This window comes from Humulus lupulus, chromosome 2 (assembly GCF_963169125.1).
Source record: "Humulus lupulus chromosome 2, drHumLupu1.1, whole genome shotgun sequence".
Taxonomy (NCBI): Eukaryota; Viridiplantae; Streptophyta; class Magnoliopsida; order Rosales; family Cannabaceae; genus Humulus; species Humulus lupulus.
In genome coordinates, this window is record NC_084794.1 from 158,404,455 (window position 1) to 158,419,107 (window position 14,653).

A 14,653-nucleotide genomic window follows, 5' to 3' on the forward strand; every position below is an offset into this window, starting at 1 on the left:
TCCAAGTTCATGCATGGTCGGACAAAGTCATGCCTGGGCAGCCAAGGTAATGCCTGGGCAGACAAGGTCATTCCTGGGCAGACAAGGTCATTCCTGGGCAAACAAGGTCATTCCTGGGCAGACAAACACGTGACTGGTCGGACAAGGTCATGCCTGGTCGGTCATGACACTTCTCAACCAGTCAAAATTCTTCGATGGCCTACTGGGCTACTCCTAAGCCAGGTCACCCAACCATTCCTTGCCACTTGTCATTTCTATTGCCACATCATCATTTTCAAATTTTGGGGATAACATTTGCCCCCCAAGTTTATTATATGATATCTCACATAATAAACTTTTTTCTCCACAGCTGATGGCACTATATAAAAAAAATAAATGTTCACCTTCCCGCCATGCAGCAGACCACAACTCCACAGACCACGATCACTATAAATAACTGCTCATAATCATGGGGAGAAAAAATATCCCAGGAATTCCAAGGGTCCAAAAATAAGTGGTAACTCCCACTTTTTTCCTTTAAATAAGCCCCCTTACTTACACATTCCCACACACACAAGAAAATTAGATTTCAAAAACCCTGCATCTTCTTTTTTCTCCCTTGGTCAAAACCTCTTGGTTTTCTCTTCTTCCTTTGGTGGCCGAAACTCATCTCTCCTTTCCTTGGCCGAAAGTTCACAAGCTTTCAAGGAGGAGCTTCTCATCTCTTCAAGCATTCTCCAAGGTCTCTTCAATATTGGGTAAGTCTTCTCTTTCATGCCCTTATGTTCTTGTAAATTTTTTTCAAAAACTCCATGAAAACACATATAGTGGCCGAAACTTCTTGGGCATTTTTTCTTGAATTTTGTCTATGAATCTTGGAGATATAATGTGTGTGGTTGATACGAACCACACCAACGATTGTGGTGAAACCCGACACCAAATATGGCAGCCACCAAGAACACACGAACCTTGGTATGAGGAAGACGCCACAAACGGGGATGGGAATCCGTTTGATAAGTCAGGTTGAACGCCACAAGGAACCCCTTGATAAGTTCTAATAGTTTCTTCAAGAACTCAAGAAGAAAAAACTCACAAATTTCATTTCATAATGATCTGCCATTCCCAAACATTTACAAAGGCCTAATATAGGCGAAAATTACATCAAGACAAGCCCCTTTGTCTTCCTAATGAAAATCGAAAATTAAAGACAACCCTTTGTCTTCCTAATGAAAACCGAAATTTAAAAACAAGCCTTTTGTCTTCCTAATGAAAACTGAAAATTAAAGACAAAAGGACTCTTGGACTCACACAAGTCAAGTGTTTGACTTTTCACAAAATAAACAAAGACTAAATAAAAAATACAAGATGACAAAATACAATAAGACTCATCAAGCTCCTAAACTGAGTCTTTTGGCTCGCGCCCTCGTCACCAGACCAACTGGAACTAGACTTGGATCTTTAGTCTTGGTGTCCTCATCAGTGGTGGCTGTTTTGATGTTGTTTAGACTATGGGTAACCCAATATTATCTTCAATTTCATAGGAATTTAAAGAAAAATAGGTCATTTTAACCTAAATCATGAATATGGGTTTTAGGGTTTTTGATGGCATATGTGGTTTCAAGAACATTGAAAAACCTTTCAATTTCACACTTTGATCTTGTAGTTGTGTGTTTTACATGAGAAAACATGTTTGTGTTAGGGATTTTAGGCTCTTGCTCTTTTTTTTTTCTTTTTCGGAATGGGTTTGTAAGTAGATTTGGGGTCATTCAGCCATTGTTGCATTTTTTCATTTATAAAAATGCGATCCGATCGGACCATGGGTGAGCTCCTCGGTCCCAAGTGCATCTGATCGAACCCTTGGCTTTGGGCTCGGACATGGCCATTTGAACCCCTCGAGCCTTAGGCTAACTCCTCGAACCACCTTGCCTCTCCTCGACTCGGACGCACACGGGCATGCACCCTGGCTAAGCACGGTCCGCTCGGACCAGGCCCTTTGGCACTCCTCGGAAACACCTCGGTCATCATGGCTCCTCGGATGGTGGCAGCTACTCGGATGGCACCGAAGCACAGCCCCTCGGATTGGCACGGCTACTGGGACACTAAATGTCCAGTCGGACACACATGAAGGCGCGCCAAGGCGCATTGGGCTCCTTGAACGCACGGCTCCATGCACGCATCTCCTTGGGTGTCTAGGCATCCGATCGGACGCACAGCCCATCTCCTCGGCATTAGGCACACCTTTCGGACCAAGCATGGCATGCCCCATGCCATAGGCACTTGGCACGCCACCTAGGCCAAAAAAAAAAATTTCCCTATGTCCAAAACTTTTAATGTTTTAAGCACTTTTTAGGCACTTTAGACACAAAATTTATTTTTTCTCCATGCATGATAAATTTTCACTACTTAGACAAATTTTTCTAAGTAGAAAAATAAATTTTGTTCTTGTTGAATTTTATCTGTATGGTTACTCACCTCCCCATTTTTTAATTTTTGTAGATGAATCGCTTTGACTATAGGGGAGGTGACAACCACACGGACTCCGATACATCTATCCCGCAGTCAATCGAGACCCCTCAAAGCATCGACTCCTCATCAAAGTCTTCCACCAGTCGCACTCCTGAGGATCACCTCCGCCGCTTCAAGCAGATCCTTCCCCGTTCAGCTTTGTACTTTCTCCACGAAGAGCAGTTTCTTCAACAAGCTGCACAGTCGACCATGAGGGTGAAGAAGTCCAATAGACTCCCCCAAGACCAAGATCCACAAGCTGCCCGCAGAGCGGTGCAAAAGGTGGTGGAACGCAGTGAGGCCCACACTGCAGCTTCTTCGAGACCACCTCTTCAGGTGCCAAAATCAAGCAAGACTTAGAGACGAATCACCCAGGAGTTTGCCACCGATGTCCAGCACTTGGCCGTCTAAAAACCACGGAAGGCAGGAGAAGAAACACCTTCCTGGTTTACTGCCCAGCCTACAAAACTCAATCCCGGGATGTTCGACAAACACATCCAAGCTTTAGGTTTGAGTGGGGTGAACGTGATATGTCTGCGCCCTCACCAGAGACCCAACAGGCCCGGCGGACCATACTGTGCCTGGTCTAGGCACCATATCTACGCAAGAGCAACAATCCCGCTACACTCTTTTTTCCGGTCTGTAGCGGATTGCTTCAACGTCTCCCCTTTCCAGATCGCTCCGAACGGGATCCAGGCGTTGTCTGCGCTATACATTCTCTACTATCTGCAAGGCTGGGATGAGCCTACTCCTCATGAGGTACATTACTTGTTCGACTTCAGGACTAACCCAAGCCATAAGAATACGGGTTTTTTCCACCTCTTTCACATGCAAAAGGGGGTTAAATACCTTTGTGGTATCATACACAAGTCGAACCCTGGGAAATACTACACAGAGTATTTCCTCACATCAGACATCAAAGCCAACAACTTGGCTTTTACACATGCGGGTCCATTCAAGCAACCCTTTCCCACTCAAGAGATGTTCAAGCAAGCAAAGGAGTTGGCTAACATGTGTATTGAGGAGAAGGACGTAAAAAATTTGGTTACCGTGGACAACCTTCAGATGGTGGGCCTGATTCCATGTAACCAAAATATTACAGCAGAGAGTACCACTGAGGAGAATAATGCGACCGATCAGTCCAACGCCGGGACTGAGGTGGTGACTGACCAGTTTTCTCCTGGGCCATCTCCGCACTCCCATAGACCAGGCGATCTTGTCATTAGGGAGCCTCAGCCTGAGTATCAGCACAGTCCTGCTATTCCCGCCCAGCCCGGGAAGGGAAAGGCCATCCAGCCTGAGAGGGACCTCAGCTAATCATCTGATGACGAGGACGACTTCCTCGATCAGATCCTCAACTCAGGTCTAGTATTCATAGCAATATGTTTGATAACTTGGTGATTTGAGACTAATAAAACTGTAGTAGTAATATACTTATCTACATTTTATTATATATTTTTTCTAACGAATCTTGTGTTTTCCTCTTTTGCATATCCAGAGATGTTCAGGCACTACATCGCTCCTCCTGCCCCGAAGAGGAAGTCTGGCGAAGGAAGTGGCTCCACTCCCCCGAGCAAGGTCCCGAAGACAGTGCCACCGACCCAAGGGAGACAACCTAAGGGTTTAGTTACGATCCTGCAGTTGACCCCTTCCTCGCTTCCTCCATCAGCAAGCCTAACTCCCCCTCATCCGTCCGGCCCGAGCGAGGCACTACGCACTGCTAGTACCATTGGGAGTGGGGCAGTTAATCAGACCCTCCATGACGCTTCAACGATTCAAGGCTTTGAATCCTTCCCTTAACTCAGTGTTGATGTTGTCTTAGAGAGAGGGATTGCTCAGTTTGCGAATGTAAGTGCTCTACCACAAGATAGTTTGTTACTTATGTTCATACTTTGTAGTAACCTTTTGTTTTTCATGCAGACACTCATGACCATCTGTCATGCCCAGCACCGATCAGTCGACTACAAGGAGTTGATCAAGGTCTTAAATGATCAAGTAGTGGAGGCTCGAGCTAAGGTGGATGCTTTTCAATCCAAGTTGGAGCGGTCAGAGAAGACTGTGGCTGAGCAAGAGGAGTCTCTTAAGGGGTTGGCTAATGGGAATGATCAACAAACCCAAGCCAACAAGTCACTGACTGATCAGCTAGACAGACTAACTCGTGAGAACGAGGGGTTAGCTCGCGAGAACGAGGAGCTGAAGCAGGAGAAGGAAGCTGATCTGACTCGCTACGTGTAGAGTCCAAGAACTTTACTTAGCTAAGATAGATAGTAGTATGATAGTATTTATAGCATTATCTTTGTTACTTTGGATTTTTGGTTCAGACCGGGAGTTATTTGGACACTCATAGTAGTACTTATAGATTTTCTAAGTTTAACCTATAGTTTAAGAATATTAAGTATAACCTAAGGTTTGATTAATGTGACTGATATTAAGGATTATATTATTATATTATAAGGTTTAGACATCAACCAATAGGATTTTAAGCACATGTTTTGAATGGTAATTAAGGATTAAGATTTTTGAGGATTAAATATAATAAGGAGTAAAGTTTGAATGTTATAGGGTCAGTCAGCAGCTTTGAGTACGTTGAGGGCTTATGCAAGGCTGTTTACTCCATTCAAACTTCGCTAAAAATGTGTAATTTCGTGTTTAAATATTCAGCGTGTGCCGATATATCGCAGCTATAGGGGGCGATATATCGCAGCACGTAGATACGGAAAACACGAAACGATGCACGGTCGCCTCGGGCATACTGGCCCAGGCGATATATCGCCTACAGGGGGCGATATATCGCCTCCTTCAGCATGGATTCAAACTCTTTTGAATTCATTTCCTTTCAGCCATTCAAACTCCTTCAACAGTCCAGCATCTTCTGAACGAGTCTTCAGCCTCTGCTGAACGATTATTCAAATGATTTTCACCTAAAAAGCCATTATTTTTATTCAAGTAAAATCAAGATATTTTCATTCCCAAACTCTATAAATAGGACCTAGTACCCAACCATTATTCACCATTTGCTCTAAGTTCAGAAGCTGCTAGTGTTAAGTGAGTGTGAGAGGGTAAACACTTGGTTTGGGGAAAAACTATAAGCTTAAACATCATAAGCTTATCAAACACTTTGGGAAGTGAGTTCTATAGTATTTCGGTGGAGGTTAGATCGATCTTGAAATCTTTGAGGTAAACCCAAAACTCTAGTTCCTTTCTGTATTTTATGTTATTTCCTTTCTCAAAACCTTCTACTCAGTCCCCTAACCTTATTCTTATTTTGGTTAGGGAATCCAAGCTCTTAAGCATATAAGTCGGTAAGTATGTTTTTATGGTTTAGTCTTTCCATCTCTTTCATTTCATCTCCTTTCTTTAGACTCACTCTTTCTTATGGTTTTAGGAGTGTTCCAAAAGTCCCAACTCAGTCCATAATCCCGGTAACTTTGGTAAGGAAAATAGGCTAGAATATATATGTTTATGTTTATGTTATCTTTTGTGTTATGATATGATATGGGTATGTTATGAATATGTTGTGCATGTGTATGTTGTAGGCTTGGGCATATGCCCTATTTGACTAACAAGACCCCAAAAAGATTGTGGGCATAAGCCTATTTAGCTGGTAGGACCCCACTAATCTCATGGGCATAAGCTTGTTTAGTCTATGGGACCCCAAGTAATAATGGCCATTATAATAAGTGAATTATGTGTTATGATATGTCTTTACGTTATTATGAAATTATGTTTATGTTTATGACTATGTGTTAGATTTTCCTTGCTGGGCATTAGGCTCATTCCTTTCTGTTTATGTGCAGGAAATAAGCTTTAGAGGCGGAAAGATTCGTGACGCTTGGAGGATGTGTATCGATGGTGAATGGATTCAAGGAGTCGAGAGTTCGATCTTTCGAGGATGTAGTCTTGTTTTACCTTTTTATGTTTTAAATGTATTTTCCGCATTTTCTATGTAACCCTTTTTACTTTAAGTATTTTTTTGTTTTAAAGACAATGGGTACCCATATCCTACTTATTTTATGAAAGTAACCTTTGTTTCCATAAGTTTTCAATAAAATTATGGTATTTCCGCAAAAATGTAAGTTTTATGTATAGATTCGTTAATGGTCCAAGTAGTCTAGATTAGTGGGTCGTTACACTACGAGGAGGCCTGCTTCAACTATTTTTATCAGGTGTGGAAGCAAAACAAGCCTCTCAACCTCGACTTTCTCACCGACGAGATTAAGGCAGAGGAGCTCGCCAAATGTGAGGCCAGGGCTGCTGAGGAAGCTGCTAATCCTACCGGCACTACACCTGCTTCCCCTACTCATTTCGACTGGAAGGAGCAGTTGATGACGAGGAGGGGGTTGATCAACCTACTAGAGCCGACCAGTGATCCCTCATCCTACCAGAGAAGCTTCTGCCCGACCAGACAAGTTGTTGTCCTACCAGCCTTCTATCATACTTTGTTTTGTTTTTTGTTATATACTCTTGCTCGTATGATCGAGCTGTTTGGCATTTGCACTTTACTTTTCTTTTTTAGCTAACTTGAAACATTTAAGTCTTTTTACACTTAAAACATTACAAGTTTATTGTGAATAGTAAAGTCTCTGTATGCCCTTTATTTTCACATGAGTACTTAGTTTTCTAACTTAGAAATTCTAAACATTTCATAAGTTCATACTAAATATACTTTCTCACGCTCTTATTGCTCTAACATTTTATGAGCATGACGTTTATTATCACATGAATATCTGCTTCTAACTTAAAATTTTAAAAATTCCAATTTACTTAAGCTTTGTCAAACAAGTCAGCTTAATGGCCCTTTTGGACTTCAAAAATTTACAAGTCAGCCTAAAAACAGATATCTTTGCTCGTGCTCTTATTGCCTATGTTGAAGTGCACGCTAGTATACCCTATGTGCCCCCCAAGTGATTGAGGGTTGAAAAATCCTTGATCGCTTGCTACTTGACCGAATTTGTCCGAGCAGCTACTACTCGTGAAACACATAGAATATACAAACATATTTCAGCAATTAACAACTACAAAAACATGCAACTATTTAAACGTTGGTCATTCATCTGATGGTTACCGACCAGTTGAACACTGCCCGGTATATATGTATATTTATTTTTAGAAGACCTGTTTTGTTTAAATTGTAATGATAGTTGAACACTGCCAAGCAAAAATAATCAACACATATGCAAAATTTGTAGCAAGATTCGACCACGCTGCGCGTGATCTCTTTTATTACTCGTAATAAATAAATGACAAAACATGTCTAATAACGAGTCTCAAACAATACAAACTTAAATAACAAGTTAAGCACTTGATACAAAGCTACTACTCTGTAAGCAGTATTTATTGATAATATTTCCTCAAGTGCTCGCCATTCCAGTAGTTCCTAATCAGCTCTCCATTTAACTGAGCAAGCTTGTAGGTGCCGGGTGGCAAGACTTGCTCAATTTGATACGGTCCTTCCCAGTTTGGTCCTAGTACGCCAGCTGTCGGGTCTCTGACGAACACCTTTCTAAGGACCAAATCTCCGACCTGGAACTTTCAATCTCGGACTTTGGAATTGAAGTAGCGCGCCACTTTTTGCTGATGAGCAGCAACTCTCAGGCTTGCCTTCTCTCGTCTCTCCTCGAGGAAATCCAAAGATTTTGCTAGCAATTGATGATTCTCCTCCTGGTTGTACATGGTCCTTCGATGAGATGGTGGGTCTACTTCAACATGTAACATGGCTTCATACCCATATGCCAAGGAAAATAGGGTATGGCAAGTTGCTGTCCAGGCAGTAGTCCTGTATGACCAAAGGATTTCTGGAAATTCTTCCGCCCAAGCACCCTTAGCTCGCTCCAGACGCTTTTTCAGAGTGTCCTTCAGAGTTTTGTTTACGGCTTCAACCTGCCCATTGTCTTGTGGATGGGCTACCGAGGAGAAACTTTTTGTGATGCCATGCCGAGTGCAAAAATCGGTAAATATGTCACTGTCAAATTGGGTGCCATTGTCAGACACTATCTTCTTGGGCAGACCATAGCGACATATTATATTCTTAACCACAAAGTCCAACACTTTCTTTGAGGTGATTGTGGCTAGTGGTTCGGCCTCAGTCCACTTAGTGAAATAATCTACTGCAACCACTGCAAAATGCACTCCTCCTTTCCCTTTGGGCAATTTCCTGATCAGATCAATGCCCCACACTGCAAAGGTGATCGTGGCTAGTGGTTCGGCCTCAGTCCACTTAGTGAAATAATCTACTGCAGCCACTGCAAAATGCACTCCTCCTTTCCCTTTGGGAAATTTCCCGATCAGATCAATGCCCCCACACTGCAAAAGGCCATGGGCTCTGCATTTGCTTTAAGACATTCGAAGGCGCCCTGGGTACTTTGGAAAATCTCTGGCACTTATCACACTTCTTCACATACTCCATAGAATCTTCGTTCATTGTAGGCCAAAAAAATCCTTGCCGCAAAATCTTTTTAGATAGACTCTGCCCCCCAGCATGATCTCCATAGAACCCTTCGTGCACTTCAGCTAATAAATTTTTTGACTGGTCAGGTGTTATGCACCTGAGTAGAGGTAGGGAGTACCCTCTTCTATACAACACTCCATCCATCATGGTGTACCTAGCAGCTTGCCTCATAATCTTCCTTGCTTCATTACGATCATCTGGGAGGGTTCCTTGCTCAAGGTAAGCAATGATGGGAGTCATCCAGGTGTTAGCTATCGTGATCGCATGGCTTCTTGTTCATCAATGCTTGGCTCCGCCAAGTATTCCACCAGTACTATATTCAGAGTTTCGGCATCTTTTGCACTAGCTAGCTTTGCTAGAGCATCCGTGTTAGAGTTTTGCTCTCGTGGTACTAACTTGATGGTGTACTCCTCGAATTGTGCTAGCAGATCCTTGGTCTTATTTAAGTATGCCACCATGCGTAGGCCCCTTGCCTGATATTCCCCCAAGACTTGGTAGACCACCAATTTGGGAATCGTTGTTCACTTCCACCGACTGGGCATGCACATCTCTAGCCAGGCGCAAGCCTGCTAGGAGGGCTTCATACTCCGCCTCATTATTAGATGCATTAAATCTGAACCTTAATGCACAATGAATTCGATGTTTCTCTGGCGTGACCAATATAATCTCAGTTCCTGAATGATGCTCATTCGACGACCCATCAACAAAAATTTGCCAAGTAGGAAGTTCCTCTTTTTGCTCAGTGACACACTCTTGTTGGTCGGGAACATCAGTGATCCCGGTACATTCAGCAATGAAATCTGCCAAAGCCTGACCCTTAATAACAGATCTCGGTTGGTACTTTATTTCGAATTGGCCCAGCTCAACTGCCCATTTAAGTAGCCAACAGGACGACTCCGGCTTCTGTAAGACTTGACGTAGAGGCTGGTCAGTAAGGACTTTAATGGGGTGTGCCTGGAAGTACGGCCGCAATTTTCGTGATGCAAGTACCAAGCAATAAGCCAACTTCTCGATCATGGGATACCAGGACTCTTCTCCTATCAACCGTTTGCTGACATAGTATACCGCGTGCTGCACTCTATCCTCTTCTCGTACTAGGGCAACACTAACAGCGTGTTCCGTGACTGCTAGGTACATAAAGAGGTCTTCTCCATCAACGGGCTTCGAAAGAACAGGAGGTTGGGCCAAATGTTCCTTTATTGCTTGGAAAGCTTGCTCACATTCTACCATCCACTCAAACTTCTTGCTCCCTCTAAGCAAGTTAAAAAACGGGACACACGTGTCCATTGATTTAGAGATGAACCTGCTTAGAGCTGCAATCCGCCCAGTCAAGCTTTGTACATCCTTTATTCTGGCCAGAGACTTCATTTCTATGAGAGCCTTTATCTTTTTTGGGTTTGCCTCTATTCCTCGAGAGTTCACAATAAACCCAAGAAATTTTCTAGAACCCACTCCAAATGAGCACTTGAGGGGGTTTAACTTCATGCTATACTTTCTCAGTATTGCAAAGCACTCCTCCAAGTCTCGCACATGCCCTTCAGATTCCTTTGATTTCACCAGCATATCATCTACGTACACCTCCATGCTCTTGCCAATTAAGTCATGGAACATACCATTCACCAAACGCTGGTAGGTAGCTCCTGCATTCTTCTGTCCAAAGGGCATGACCCTATAGCTGTATAGCCCTATATCTGTTCGAAAGTTGGTATGCTCTTCATCAGGAGGATGCATGCTGATCTGGTTGTACCCCGAATATGCATCCATGAAGGACAATGTTTCATGACCAGCGGTTGCATCTACCAACTGGTCTATTCTCGGTAAGGGAAAGCAATCCTTTGGGCATGCATTGTTCAGGTCAGTAAAATCTACACAAGTCCTCCATTTTCCATTGGGTTTGGGCACTAACACTGGGTTCGAAACCCAGGCAAGGTAATATGCTTCCCTTATAAACCCATTCTCCTTCAGTCGTTCTACCTCCTCCTTAAGAGCCTTTGCTCGATCTTTGTCAAGCAATCTCCTCTTCTGCTGCACCGCTGGATAGCTTTCATCCACGTTGAGCACGTGGCTGATCACAGTTGGTGAGATACCCACCATATCTTTGTGAGACCAAGCGAAGACATCTTGATTCCTTTGCAAGAATTCCACCAGCTGTGCTCTCACCTCTGCTTTCAACTTTTTTCCAATTTTGACCCCTCTGGTCGGGTCATTCTCATCTATCAAGACCTCCTCTAACTCTTCAGATAGTCCCACATCACTTTCATAATCTCCAAAGAAAGGATCAAAGTTCCTTCCCTCGCTTTGGGCAACGCCCTATTTGGTGACTTCATCACCGGATGGGGTTTTCTGCTCTTTTAAACCAAGAGTGCTCTCTTGGCCAAACTCCTCTAACATCTCTTCCCGATCGGTTACAACTGCAAAATTCAGGTCAACATCCATCTCGTCCACCTCCTCTCTCTCAGCACATACATTCATGTTGCTCTCCTTGGCCCCCTTACTTGCTTTAGCTACTGAGGCATTATAGCACTCCCTAGCCTCCCTCTGGTCTCCTTGGACACAGCCTATGCCCGCACTGGTTGGGAACTTCATGGAAAGGTGCCAGATTGAAACCACCGCATGTAAGTTTGTGAGTAGTGGTCGACCAATAACCACATTGTAGGCGGACGGGAAGTCAACAATCAAAAACTCATATTTGGGAGCCTCCCCCGTCGTAACTGTCAACTTGATAGTTCCAGCTGGTGACAATCCTTCTCCAGTGAACCCATAAATGACTTGAGAGCACGACTTCAAGTCATTGATAGAAAGCTTCATCCTCTCGAAGGATGACTTATAAATAATGTTCACAGAACTCCTTGTATCGACCAGGCATCTCTTCACCTTCATATTGGCAATTTGGACTGTCACAACAAGAGGGTCATTGTGAGGATACCTCACGTGTCGAGCATCTTCTTCAGTGAAAGTGAGGGACTCACTTTCGTATCTTGGGTTCTTTGGTGGTCGCTCCTCCACTGTCATAACTTCGGAGGTTGATGCTGCATCCAACTCATGATGAAGGGTGCGAGCATACCTCTCCCTCGCCTTATTGCTTTCTCCAGCAAGATGTGGACCTCCACATATGGTATCTAGTGTGAAGTCCACAGGTTCAGGTTGCAAAGGTGGGGATCGTTGCCGCTTGAACCCAGGATTGTTGTTACTTCCCTCTCCCTGGGTCTTCTCTGCTCGATACTTCTTTAGCTTTCCCGACCAAAGGAAAAACTCTATCTCATCTTTGAGATGATTGCACTCATTCGTGTCGTGACCATAGTCTCCGTGGAAGCGACAGAACTTGTTCATATCTCTTTTACTCATCTCCTTCTTGATAGGTGGGGGTTTCCGGTAGGGGACCTCTTGGTGACTGGCCAAATAGATCTCCACTCGGCTCGCCGAAAGAGTGGTGTAGTTGGTGAACCGGGGTTCATACTTAGTTGGCTTGTCGTTTGGTCCCGACTTAGCCTTCTTCTCATTGTGGCGGTCAGACCCGTTATTCCCACGTTTCTTACCACCATTTTGATCATTTCCACCATTCTTGGGAGGATCAGTCGATCCACTCAGGTTGTTCAGGCCCTTCTCTCCCGTCTCAATCGCATCATCCAACTTCATGTATTTGTCCGCCCGGTCCAAAAATTGTTGTAATGTTGAAATTGAATTGTAATGAATGTTGTCCCACAAAGGACTCCGATAGATAATTCCAGAATAAATTGCCACCATCTTCCCCTCATCTCCAACTGCAGTAGCTCGGTTAGCTTCTCTCATGAACCCTTGTATGTAGTTCTTGAGAGACTCATCTTTTCCTTGCTTAATATCTGCCAAGTGATTGGCATAAACAGGAGGGGTCCGAGCAGCACTAAATTGCCTGCAAAACTCCTTTCTAAAACTTTCCCAAGAAGTGATGGAGTTAGGCTTAAACTTCCAATACCACTCCTGGGCAGTGTCGGACAATGTGGTGGGGAAGACTCTGCAGCGATAGTCATCACTCACCCCGAGCAGCTCCATCTGATCTTCGAACTTCCCAACATGCCTTATCGGGTCTGCCTTTTTTGTATAAACTGGCAGTACCGGTGCTTTGTATTTCGCTAGTGGTTGAGCTGCTCTAATTCGAGCACATAAAGGGCTCAGCTAAGTGCATGTCTACCCAGCTAAGTGCATGTCTGCCCAGTTAAGTGCATGTCTGCCCAGTTAAGTGCATGTCTGCCCAGTCAAGTGCATGACTGCCCAGTAAAGGTGTGGCCGACCAGACTGAAGGTGATATGGATCAACTAGATAGAGCAGGACTACATCAAGATTCCCATAAACGGCTTCAGCAAGAATCGGTCTTGGCATACGCGAGAATCTCTCATTTATCCCACGAATATGGTGTACTGTTACATTTTGAATATTGTAGTAATTTAAATAAAATGTGAATAATAAAATATCCCGATTATGGGGGATATCATCTGTGCGATCCTAAGCCTATAAATACAAGGCTTATGGCATCAGGAAGGGACTTTTTTGGGGACTTTTGATCCAAATTTTCTAGAGAGAGAGAGTACTTGTATTTGAATTCTTGTAATCTGCACTGAAGAAACTCAGTTGACTCAGGTTCATCTGATCTTGAGTGTAGATTTATAATCATAACTCTAAGTGGATTAGGCTATATTACCAACACATTGGAGCTGAACCACTATAAAAATCGTCTATGTCGTTTATTTCTCTAGAAGGTTTTTGTAGTTTTGACGTTTACTCGTCTTTGGCCAAAAACGCGGTCAACAACATGCTTATTAGCTATGTTGGACTTGTGAAAATACTTGGATATGTTTGTATGTATTGTTACTTGATGATGGATATCAAGAGGTGCTTATTAACACTATGAATTGATACGAACCACACCAACATTGTGATGAAACCCGACACCAAATATGGAACAGCCACCAAGAACATACGAGATTGGAATGGAACCGCGACCCAATGCTTAGCCAAGCACGAACCTTGGTATGAGGAAGACGCCACAAACGGGGATGGAATCCGTTTGATAAGTCAGGATGAACGCCACAAGGAATCTCCTTGATAAGTTCAAAAGTTTCTTCAAGAACTCAAGAAGAAATAAACTCACAATTTCATTCAAGATAATCTAATTTTTCCAAATTTTTTCAAGGCATTATATAGCCGAAAATTACATCAAGACAAGCCCCTTTGTCTTCCTAAAAACCGAAAATTAAAGACAACCTTTTGTCTTCCTAATGAAAACTGAAATTAAAGACAAGCCTTTTGTCTTCCTAATAAAAACCGAAAAATAAAGAAAAAGGACTCTTGGACTCACACAAGTCAAGTGTTTGACTTTTCACAATATAAACAAAGACTAAATAAAAATATAAGATGACAAAATACAATAAGACTCATCAAGCTCCTAAACTGAGGCTTTTGGCTCGCGCCCTCGTCACCAGGCCAACTGGAACTAGACTTGGATCTTTAGTCTTGGTGTCCTCATCATTCCCCCCCTCTTGAGAAGGATTTGTCCTCAAATCTGCACCTGCATCAAAATGACTCAAATCAGAAACATTAAAAGTAGCACTAACAGTATACTCACCTGGTAAATCGAGTCTGTAGGCATTGTCATTGATCCTTTCTAGCACTTGAAATGGACCATCTCCTCGAGGTAGCAATTTGGAACGTCTTTGTGCTGGGAATCGCTCTTTCCTCATGTGTACC